This window comes from Lissotriton vulgaris, chromosome 3_1 (assembly GCF_964263255.1).
Source record: "Lissotriton vulgaris chromosome 3_1, aLisVul1.2, whole genome shotgun sequence".
In the NCBI taxonomy this organism is placed as follows: Eukaryota; Metazoa; Chordata; class Amphibia; order Caudata; family Salamandridae; genus Lissotriton; species Lissotriton vulgaris.
Window position 1 is genome coordinate 360010538 of NC_141689.1, and position 12324 is coordinate 360022861.

Consider the following 12324-nt stretch of genomic DNA (forward strand, 5'->3'; position numbering starts at 1 on the left):
CATATTTTGGTTTTAGGGTGGGTATGGGTTTTGGGGTACATGGGGATAGTATTTTTACCCCTACACTATCCAACACGTACCCTACTGTTGCACTCACTAGAGTGGGAATAGTAATTTTTACCCCTATACTATCCAAAACTTACCCTACTGTTACACTCACTGGAGTGGGAATTGTAATTTTTCCCCCTACACTATCCAACACTTACCCCGCTGTTACCTCAAAAGTATTATGTATGTAATGGTATGCATTGTAGTGGTATGCATTGTAATGGTATGCGTTGTAATGGTAGTTTCTAAAAAGGTGTTGTAATGGCATGCGTTATGAAATCATGCGTTGTAATGGTAGTTGCGATGTAAAAACCACGTTGTAAAGGCATGTGTTGTAATTGTTTGCATTGCAACATCATATATTTCTATAAAGTAGCCCAGGAGGCACATGTAGTCCCCCCGCACATCCATTCACTTTGCGCCTGGCAGAAGCAGCAGTGAAAAAAAGGACTTTTATGACCGCCACCATGGCGGTTTGATCATAGTTGGGCAGGCAGACCACCGTGAAGATATGTATAACCTCCTAAGGGGACCACTGATACACCTGGTCCTTTTAAACCAAAAAAGAAGAGAATGGCACAGAAACTGTAATATCAAGAAAACATTTTTAATGACCTCACATGAGGGAGACTGCGCCATACGGTACCCTAAGGCCACTGTATGAGACAATCTAAGGAATACAGAGAACAGGGGCCTTATATATGCAGAGGTTACATTAGTCAGCATAAAACCAAGGGGAGGTCCTGGCACATGTAAACATGCTTACTGACTAATATCGGTACACAAAATTTGCTTGCTCAACAAAGTGGGAGGAGGGACATTTCTCCTTACATCAGCAAGAATAGCCTGACAGTTCTATACAAGGAGCAGGTACATTCTAATAGCTAGGACTTTCTGAGCATGTGAAAGGCTCTAGAAGAGGGAGAAAGCACATGGCTAACTAAAACGGCTGCCAAGTACAAAATGGCTTTCAGCTCATGCTAACATCGATCCCTGCAATCTTTAACAGATAGTCCTTTTAGCATAAGCTAAAGAGATTCCTATGATCTAGTAGGAACAAGAAAATATTTTGCACATTTATTGTCATAAATTTATCAATATCCTAATTCATTGCTAGGTGGGCATTTTTCATTCTAAACATTTCATTAAGCGGGTATATATATAAGGTATAAGCAGGAGTACAAAGGGAACAGAGCATTGGGTCATAATTAACATATAGATAGCAGGAGAGAGTAATGACTATTATCACAAACAGAACTATCAATTTTTTCGAGCCCTAAGCAAAAATAGCAAATCCTAGTACCATCTAGTCCAATTCTATGTAAAAACATTTTCAATTGACTTTTCCAGTGTTCCTTTTATGAGGGCTAGAGTATTAATTAATATAGTCAAGGAAAGAGCAAAGTCACCTTGCTAACAAAAAGAAGTCCTTGGGAAATTGAAGCCGCTGTATAACCAGCCAGAAGGGAGTCTTCTCCCTGTGTCCGTTTAAGCCTCAAAGGCAGGCTCTTGTTGTTCCCACGGTAGAGCTGCACAACTATCAATTCAGGACTCACGCCCCAGTTTGAGAAGAAAAAGTCTTTCAACGATCCTGTCCAGTGTCTCAGGTAGTGCACCAGTTTTCTTCACTTGAATCTAACAAGCACCCAGGGCTCAGCACCTGTACCCTAAACTCAAATCCTTCCCTATCTCCTGTATTGCTCTACTGGCGCACTGCTCTTTTGTTGGAGCCACAAATTCTATCCAGTGTGCCCAGGTATCTTTTGATCAACAAACAAAGGAGCAAACTTTCATTCACTTTGGGACCAGGATTCAGGGGTCTGATGCTGGGATCTCTGAAGCAACCCTCGTTTCAAAATGGGTCACCTCAAGTAAAAGCCTCCTTGCTGTTCTGTTCGGTCTGTGACTCTCTCAGTTGGAAGGACTTGTTCGGTCTCTGACTCTCTCAGTTGGGCATCAAAAACTTGATCCAAGACTTCTCCTTTCTGATTTGTTACCCCGTTGTTCACCCAAGACAGTGGCAAGGGTACACACTTCACATCCCAGTGCTTCCGCCTTCACTGAGGTCCTAGTTGCCAGCAATGCCTGTGCTAGTTACCTTCACCTTGGCTTCAAGCAGGACTGATGCTGACTCCCCAGGCTGGATCTGATATCTGGGCCCCTCTGGCAATGGTTCTAAGGCAGAAAATATCTATTGGTGGACAGAACAAAAGGTCTTTAGACAAGGCATGCTAACAATCGATCAACAGAGAGGATAGTCTCAGAATACTTCCTAGTCTTGGGATGCCCCATATATTAGCACGGCACCCAAGAACCACTTCATCTATCTGAAAGTAAAAACCCAGGGCCTCATTTATGAGAAATGATGCATCGCTGCGTGAAAGCAGCGATGCTTCACTTCTCAGTGCGCCCTCCTTGCGACATACCTGATGCGTCATATTTAATGTATGACGCATCATGTCGCAAGGAGTTACAGATACGTCAGTATTTCTGAGGTATCTGTAAGAGCAAAAGTGGCGCATTGCTGGAGTGTGTCACAAAAGAGACGCAGTGCCAGCAATGCGTCCTTTCACATGGGGCAAGTCTTATGTGAAAGGGCCTGCGTCAGTCTTACGCCTGCTGTGAGGCAGGCGCAAGATTTTGACGCAACGGCATCCTAGAAATGACGCAGTGAAATCTCATAGATTTCACTGCGTCACTTCTATGAGGCTTTCTCTTAATAAAAGCACCTACATTGTCAATATAGGACCATGCTCTCATGTTATAGGTGCAGCAGGAAAATCTAAAACTGCTAATTTAGCAGGGATTCTTATTACATAAAGAACTAAAAAAAACTTCAACATAGTGGATACATAAAATTCTGCAGCAGAACACATTGTGACAAACAAACTCCTATAAAACAATATTTTCTTTTCAAAAATGTTTGCTCAGGATCACAGGATTGTCTTTCCTGCATTCTACTTTTCACGATCCAAACTATGCAACATCAGAACTAATACGGACTGTCAGTTTATTCAGACAGATTAGCTAATAATAATGGAGTTATCACCTGAGAATTTTAGAACAAAAACTACCCACATCTAGAACCCCTTAAAGGTCAAATAAGGTAACAGCAATCTAGAATACTCATCCTTTCATAATTTCATCAGAAAGGATGGGCAATAACATAGCATATTTATATATTTGTTTTATTAATGCTAACCATTTTTAAAACAGTATTAATGAATAAGCAATTAAATGTCTCATGGCTATTTCCTAGACAAGTTAGGCAGCCTAAAAAAAAAGTGAGAACCCTTTATTTGTAGAGGAGCTAACCTCCTTTCCCCATTTCAACAGTAGGAAAACCTGAAACAGGTTTCACTTCTGTCGACACTATCTACTTCTATTTGTGGCAGCTGGGCACAAATACACTTGTAGGAGGTAAATAGCACATGTAGCTAGCTAGAAAACATTAATAACCAACCACCAATTCCTTTAACAGTTAAACTAGTTGTAACAGGAGGGCATATGAATTCAAACTAAATCCCATTGCCTCCTTCTCTCAGCCCTTGCACAGTAATCTTCAACCTAAAAGCATTAGTGCTATATATATGGCAGAGCTATTCTCTCAATCAGAGCCCACATATACCTTTATATTTCCTTCTGTTCATATGAGTACACAAAAACTTGCTTTTGCCAAAAATAGAAAGCAAAACTTCTATTTCTCTCCCTGCACTGTCATCTTGTCTTTCAAAAAGTTTCAGAGGTCGAAGTGTCAAAGCAAATCCTGCTCTGAGCCCTGCTAGGCTGCTAAATGCAGAACTCGACCTCTAACCCTTACCAGCTGTCCCATTTTGTGCAAGGATTTCCATGCAGCTTTCTAATTCAAAGCAACTATGAAGAATCACAGCTCAAAGGCAGTCCTGTTCTATTCCTGTTTCCCATTAAATTAGAGGTACGCGTAATAGCTTCTGCTGGGTTTTTATATTTTTTTACATTTGTAAGCAGTGTGCGGTGTGCTTTTCTAGCAGTGTAAAGGTCAGCTGTTCATTCTATACTTACATGTGTTTACTGAAGCCTAAGATCAGTTTGAAAACAAACTGCTCTGAGGTGCAGAACTGTTTTAAACAGTGAATTTAGCCCAATTTCGACTTTGGTGTTAGGAGCACTTAAAAATGAACAACCTACAATGTTTTGGCATATTTGTCATCCCAAAAGTAATCCCTACATATCCCAGGAATGGGGGATAAGAAATGTATAAGGGACACCCTTATAAAAATGAGTTTTGTATGCCTGGGTAAAGAGAGATTTTCCATCTTAGTTCCTCCCATTACAGTAAAGCGCTACTTAAATTCAACTTTGAGGCTAGTAGTCATATATTATTCACAGAAGGAATATTAGATATTGTAAGGATCAAAAACGATTTTAATGCAATTTATTCTTAACAGAAAATTATTTCCATATGGTCAAAATCTCCCTTTTTTAATTTTTAATAACACCAACCCTTTTGATGGCTCCACGTATGAAAAGCAGCCTCATTCCTTCCCTATCATATTTAAATGCATTCATTTATAACACTAAGCACAGAAGCCTTACTTGAAATATGAAAACTTTGCACCACTTTTTAAAGGACAATTATTATTTAACATCAAAACCATGGATGTGCTTATGTAAAAAGGCATTAGGAAAGTAAATCCAGGGGCGTGGGCGGCGGCGAACGGAGATGGCCGCGTAAAGTGTAGCTCCGATACCGGTCCCTTCCCCATGTCTATCCTGGCTGATTATCCATCCCATACGAAGACAGCCCCATGTGGCTGAACAACAGCGGTCACCAACCCACTTCTCCTAACTTGCCCCGCAGGTCAGAAACCAGAGATATGGACCGCAGAGCAGTGCGGCCTGCTCCCAAGTTTGGAGGTGGGACCCACAGTGAACTGGAAATCCGGAAGAAGGACCTGATCGGATTGACGACCTCCGGCGGTGGCGCTGATCTTTAACAGTAGCGCTGTGGTCTAGACAGAGCCCCACGGCGGAGCAGAGACCAAGGTCCCGGTTTCTTGGTGGTGACTAGAGGCCTGCGAGGAGACGTGGATGAGGCAGAGAGGCACAGTTTCTACAGCGGGCAAAGTGCGCAACAGCCGCGAGTTTGCAAATGGCGGCGGTTCGCCCATAAGTATCGGTAGGCTCTGCCTTACTCTCCTGCTTGTTGAAAATTGAAACTGCAGCAGCAGACCACCGCTGACCCTACTGGGCCCACCCAGGCGATATTGATTGGTGCCCCAGGGGCCCTGAGACATACAGTGTGATGGTAGGGGGCCACCTGGGACACTCCCAATAACTGCAACTGTTCATGGCCATCCGAGTGAAAGACGACCCCACGGGCAGTCGGTGAGGAGTGCATAGCTTAGCACAATATTAAATAACGCCCTTGAGGCCTATTACCAGTGGGACGGCCGAGCCCCCGGCATTACCGCGGCCATAGAGACCTGAACTTGGTGCACTCCCCCGGCGGGTGCCAAAAACTGGGGTTGGGTCCCCCGATGCCCGGTTCTGACCATTGGGGCCCTCACTGGCCGGCACATCTGATATGATTCGGGAGAGGCTGAGTACCCACCTGCCCTGGGAGCCTCTGACTTGATTGGGAGCAGACACTTGAAGTCAACATGGAGCGTTCTAAGGGCACAGAGACCCGGGGGACAAAACCGACACAGACAAACAAACTGGACCAGTATACGGTCTCAAAAGAAGCGCAACAGAGCAGATTATCTAGGGACTCCACCCTGGGGACGAGGAACAGGAACTCTTGCTTAAAGATGTCATGGAGGCAATTACCGGAGTCAAAACTTCCCTGGAGCAAAAAATTGACATAATGGCGATTGACATCAACCTTATTAGAGCTGATCTGTGGAAGCTCAATGAAAAAGTCAAAAAGGTAGAAATAACAGCCGCCAGTCTTGTTGGAGATGTCTCACAGCTGCAGGGGTATTTCCACGAGCTGCAAGAATCCGGCAAACTCACAGACCTAAAGCTTGATGACTATGAAAGCGGTATCCGGTGCAATAACATTCGCATTTTGGGTGTCCCGGAGAAATCGGAGGGGCAATCCCCGGATCTCTTTGTTGAGGATCTAATTCTCAAATATCTGCAACCCAAAGGCCTCAGTAAGTTTTTTGTCATTGAGGGAGCTCACATGGTCCCGGGCGGCCGCCCCAAACCGGGCGCTCCCCGTGGCCCATTTGGCTCGGGTCTTCAGAGAGAGGGGACTAAAATACTTGATGCTGTTCCCAGCACGGCTCAGGGTCGAGCCTGAGGGCAGAGTGTGGTTCTTTGAGCAGCCTGAGGCAGTGGCAGAATGGATGGATCATCATGAGATGAGGAGCCCAAATAACCGTTGCAAAAGGGAGAGCACGGACAGTCGACCTGCCTGAAGGAGAGACTTGGTTGTTGGCTACAGTCAGACTGTGTAACAGGGTACTGGTGGACCTGGCTGGGTGGTTTCCTGTCTTAGTCTGAGGGGGCCTGTAGTTTTATATAGATTTGAGTTGCTCGCTTTCATCGGGACCTTCGAGTGGTTTGGGTGGGGGGAAGGACATGGAGCACTTTAATTCCCCCTTTTTTTCATTTTTGGTTTCTTACGAGGGCGACAGGCAATCTGCAACTTTTTGATGGGCAGTTTTAGGCCCAGAGTGCAGGGCAGAAGGGTGTTGGGTTGTTGGGAGGGGGTGTTTTGCTATGTTCTTACAAGATGCATTATGCCAGTAGCGGCTATTGTGATTTTGGGTTTGTTTCTACCCATTGTACCAGCAACATTTATAGCTATTTCAGCGGAGGAGGTTGATATTCACATTACTGCTCCGGTGCAGAGAGCAGTGATTTCTCCTAATCACACATGGCTACAAGGGGAGACGTAGGGATTAAGGTGCTAAGGTGGAATATCAATGGGCTGGGGGATAAGACCAAGCGTAGTGTCGTTCTCCAGTATATCAAGCAGCAGGCCCCAGAATGTTGTATCGCTTCAAGAAACTCATCTCATTGGTAATGCGTGCAAAGCCCTACATAGAGGGGGGCTACACAATGTTGGCACATGTGGGATTTACCTCCAGTTCGAAGGGAGTGGGCATTATGGTGAGAAAATCCCATCCCCTGATGGTGCGATCAACTTGGATAGATGATCAGGGACAATACTTAGGGGTCTCGGGCACATGGGAGGGACATCACATCATACTTCTGTCAGTTTATGGGCTGCCTGGACTCCCGGCCACCACCTTCAGGGATTTGGGGACCATATTGCCTACTATTCCGGAGAGCTTGTTGATATTGGGAAGGGCCCTCAACTCAGTAGTCTCTGGTGAATTGAACCGGCATCCTCCCCGGGTTCTGAGCCCTGTGGCATGTTGGCTTCCTGAATTTCTTAAGACCATAGGGCTGGTAGACGGTTGGTGGACTTATCATCTAAATACGGCGTAGCACACCTTCCACTCAGGGGCACACTGGAGCCTCTCATGTATAGACTATTTTTTGGTCCCCGCGTTCCAGGTAGCCCATATCCACGAGATTAAGCACCTAGCTAGTGGCATCTATGACCACTCACCAGTCTGGCTCCACATGGTTCTTAACTATAAGCAGGTGGGAAGGGTGTCCCTCATCAACCCATGGTACTTTTGAGACCCCAAGATTCACAAAGCGCTCCTCGCGGCAATAGATGACTACTTTAAGGATAATGAAGGGTCCGTTGACTCCTCGCAGGTGTTGTAGGAAGCATTCAAGATGGTGATTCGGGGTCAGGCACTTTCCCTGATTTCGGGTAAGAAGAAAGATCGCCATAGAGAGATTGTGGCCATTGAGACTGAACATAGCCAACTAGAAGCTGACCTAGAATCAGAGGTTACACCAGACAAGCTCCACTATTTAAAACTCCGACAGCAGGAATACAGAGAACTAGCTATGCAGGGACAGACATATGAGATGGGAGACAAGGCCAGAAAATTACTAGCATGGTAGGATAAGAAGGAATGGGCAAGCCTTCTCATGGCGGAGCTCTGCGGGGAGGGGGGCAGCCCTATTACAGACCAACAAGCCATTGTGGACAAATTTGTCGAGCATTATACCACTGTTTACTCATTGGTAGCTCCCTATTCAGTAGAGTATTCCCGCCTGATGTTAGCGGACATTACATTGTCCAAACTCCAGGCAGAGGACCGCAACTTTTTGGACAGTGACTTGTCCAATGATGAAATAGCAAAAGTGATAAGGTCCGTCAGATCGGGTAAGGCCACCGGCTCTAATGGGCTCCCAGTTGAATTATACAAACTTAAACTGGATAGGCTGGCCCCCTAGCTTAAGTTTATGTATGAGGACTCCAGGGAAAAAGGGCTCCTGCCAGTAGATCAGAGAACAGCCACCATTATCAACATTCACAAGGAGGAGAAACCTAGATCTGACTGTGGGTGGTACAGACCGATCTCCCTCCTAAGGCGTTGCGGAAGTTTTTCCCCTATCTGCCTGCCTCAGCAAGAGAGTCAGTTGCGAGAGCTTTAATTCTCTCGCGCCTCGACTATGCCAATGGCCTGCTGAGTGGATCCCCGGCTTATATGGTGAGACGTCTCCAGGTGATCCAAAACGCAACCGCCAGATTGCTGGGTAATATCTCCAGTCGGGTTAGCGCAAGGAATCACCTGCAGATTCTGCACTGGCTGCCAGTTTCCCAGAGGATTACTTTTAAAATTTTGACCCTGGCCCACAAAGCTATCAATGGACAAGGACCCGCCTACCTGATGAAACGATTTAGTCGCTACTCTCCTAAGCGACTTTTGCGCTCTGCCGCTCAACATCTGCTGCTGGTGCCGCACTTCCGGCTTTCTCGGCTGGGAGGGCAATCAGTGGCGGTGAAGGCCGCTTTGGCCTGGAATGAGCTCCCTCTATCTTTGCGAGCTACTGTGAATTTTATTTCTTTTAAAAAAGGGTTGAAAACCCATCTGTTTCGGCAAGCCTTTTAGTCTTCTGTTCTGTGTAGTGTAGGCTGTTTAATCTGTTTCTTCTTCTGCGCGCCAGGATACTCCGGCAGTAATTGAGCGCGTTATAAAACAGCATAATAATAATAATAATAATAATAATAAATGCGGAGCCCAAGACTTTGGCTAAACTATTGGCCAACCATCTGATAACAGTTATTGAGACTCTAGTCCATTCAGATCAATCTAGTTTTATTCTGCATTGTAATACGGAGCTTAATTTGGGAAGAGTGCATGGGGTACTGGGCAGAGCGGCTTCCATCCTGGAACCAGCTGTAATAGTCTCTTTAGACGCCACCATAGCTTTGCATACCATTAAATGGCCGTATCTTTGAGTGGTACTGGAAAAGTTTGGGTTCGGCCCAAACTTCATTTGATGGGTACAGCTCTAATATGCTAAACCGATAGCCCAAGTAGTGGTTAACAACAAGAAATCTACTACCTTCGAGCTGGGCCAGGGGACCCAGCAGGGTTGTCCGTTGTACCCCCTCCTGTTTGCCTTATCTTTGGAGCCAATGGCGGCGTCGGTACGAAGAGACCCTATGATCCGGGGCATGCACTGGTCCCCAGATTGGGTAGATCGCATTGCACTCTACGCGGATGGCATTCTGCTCTACTTGACTTCTCCGAGACGGTCCTTGATTGTGGATCTAGATATTGTTGCCATTTTTGGAAGGTTTTCTGGGTACTCTATCAAGTGGGGTAAATCTCTGTGGTTTGTCTTAGCTGGGGAGCCGCCTGTCGCACCACGAGGATTTCCAATGCCGTACAGATGGCTTTAAGTATTTGGGGATCTTTCTCTCTCTGAACTCATCACTCCGTTCTTCCCACAACTTACTCCCCCACCACGGCTAGGCTACGTAAAGACATAAGCAACTGGAAATCGCTTCTGCTCTCCCTCCTGGATAGAGCGCCCCTTTTTAAGATTATGTCTTTCCCTCGGTTCCTATATGCCCTCCAGAACTCCCGAGACCCAGTTCCGGCGTCCTACATCAGGGAGGTGGAAGATCTCCAACAAGACTTGCTTTGGAGTGGAAAGCCACGTATCGCCCTCAAAAAGCTCACTTTAAATTGGTATGACGGGGGCATTAGCTGACCTGATATTAAGAAGTATTATTGGGCGGCCCACCTAGCGGCCATAAACCATGGCACTTACGCTTGCCCAGGGAATCCAGGTTATAACATGGATAGGAGGCTCCTACCAGGTGGGAACTACAATAGAGCCCTATATTCTAGACCACGCCGGTTTGCTCTCACAGGTCCCACCAAACACTCAAGTTCAAGTTTGGCATACAGCTACGAAATGTCTCGGATGGAGTCGCAGGCCTACCCTCGCAACTCCACTGTGGGACTCCGAACAACTGGGTAGCCTGTGGAAAAGCAAAGGGTTCGACAAGTGGGACCTTATAGGAATCTCGCAAATAAGTGATCTTTGGGATAAAACCGATATCAAAACGTTCGTCACCTTACAGCAGCAATTTGAATGAGCAAATTCCGAATTATTCCGCTACACACAGATTAGACACGCTTTGCCTGCCCACATGCATCCTCCTCGAGTCTTCTCCACTGGAGGATAGAGTTTTAGATTGCCTTGTCCTTGATAACACCATATCCTTAATATAAATATAACTTAATAAACAACATGCCAGACCCCCTCCAGTCACTCCGGGAGAAGTGGTCCAGTGATGGACTTGAGATGGACGACGAAGAATGGTAGGAGGCTGTGTCCTCACCCAAAGTCGTGGCAATGCCTGCACTCCTCCGTCTTGTTCAACTCAATATACTCCATAGGGCAGTGGTTCCCAATCTGTGCGCCGCGGCACCCCGGTGCACCATCCAAACTTGTTTGGGGTGCCGCGAATAGATGTGCATCAGTTTGGGAACCGCTGCGTCTGACCGGTTTTCTGTGGACGGTACTCATGCACCAGTTGTTTGATATGAACGTACTGCTAGGCGGCTTTCCCCTGCGGTACTAGATTAGGTTGCTGTTCGCTGTTTGGAATGCATACGGCATTGTTTTCACGCAGTCGTTGCGACACTTGGGTAGGTCTGGAGGTGGCAAGAACAAAGACAGATAAGTGCTGGTGTTCGTCCACGTCGTAGGCCCAGACCTGTCTCACAGCGGGTGTGGACCATGCTTACCTCAACAAAAGGGTTTCCATTTAATTTAGATCTGGTATCTGTCAATCGTTATAATAATAAGTAGTGTTTTCTTTATCTTTAAGCATTCTGATGAGGTTTGGTGGGATTTCTATTCTGTCATTTCCCAGCTCTCAAAAACACACGTCGAGCTGTTTTCTTAACAAGTGGAATTGAAAAGTTATGTTTTTCATACAAATATTTGCATGAGCAATCTTTTTGTACTCACTGCTTATCTGGATATAGGCTACTCCTATTAGTTGTAATAAAGAAATATCTGTCGTGAAAAAGAGCAATTGGGCTTCTGGCCTTTACTGCAGATGTGCAAGTGCTTTGATGAACAGACATCATAATGTAGTAATTCACCACCCTCTGGGCCAGTTTGCAATAATATACAAGAATGTAGTCAGCTTGAGTTGAATATATTTTGTATTATAACTTCCTGTATCCTAATCCATAGCCCTCTAGTTTAGCTGGTGCATCTTACTAAGCTGTTTAAACAGATCTCAGACATGAAAAAAGAATTGAGGCGTGTGATTTAGGTCAAGCCTCTGGATTACATATATTTAATTCACAACAGAAACACTAATATTGTTGGCCGCAAGCAAAATGAAAAACGAGCAGGTAAAACGAAGTGTAAACAAGCACCGGCAAATCCAACAGGTCTGGGTTTAATGTGCTAACACATGCAGCACATGAGTGAGAGCCAGCAGGAATCAACAGAGACGTGTAGTTGTAAAACTGTCTCTTGTGCAGTGTAAGCTGCTACTGCTTACCTGATTACTAAAAAGCCTTAGGTTTGCCGCGCACCCCGGTCCACCGAGGTTTCTACCGTTTGTGTGGAGGGTGATTAGGCGGTGCCATTTGCTCCTCGGCCTCCTGGTCAAGGGGCCGAGACTGGGGGGTTAGCGCTCTAGTGGGCGCAATCTCTATATTTAGCGCGTCACTTTGGCCGCGCTGCTGTCAGAAGCCTGCAGGTACTCTGGTCCTGCTTACTCCTTTGTTTTACAGGGTTCCTCCGGTCCCCACACATTTTAAAAGTTACTGTTGTGTGCTGCTAATACATTTTTAAACTTGCCTTTTAAACCATTCATTTAATGCTGCTACTGCTTATCTGATTACTAGGAAGCCTTAGGTTTGCCGCGCA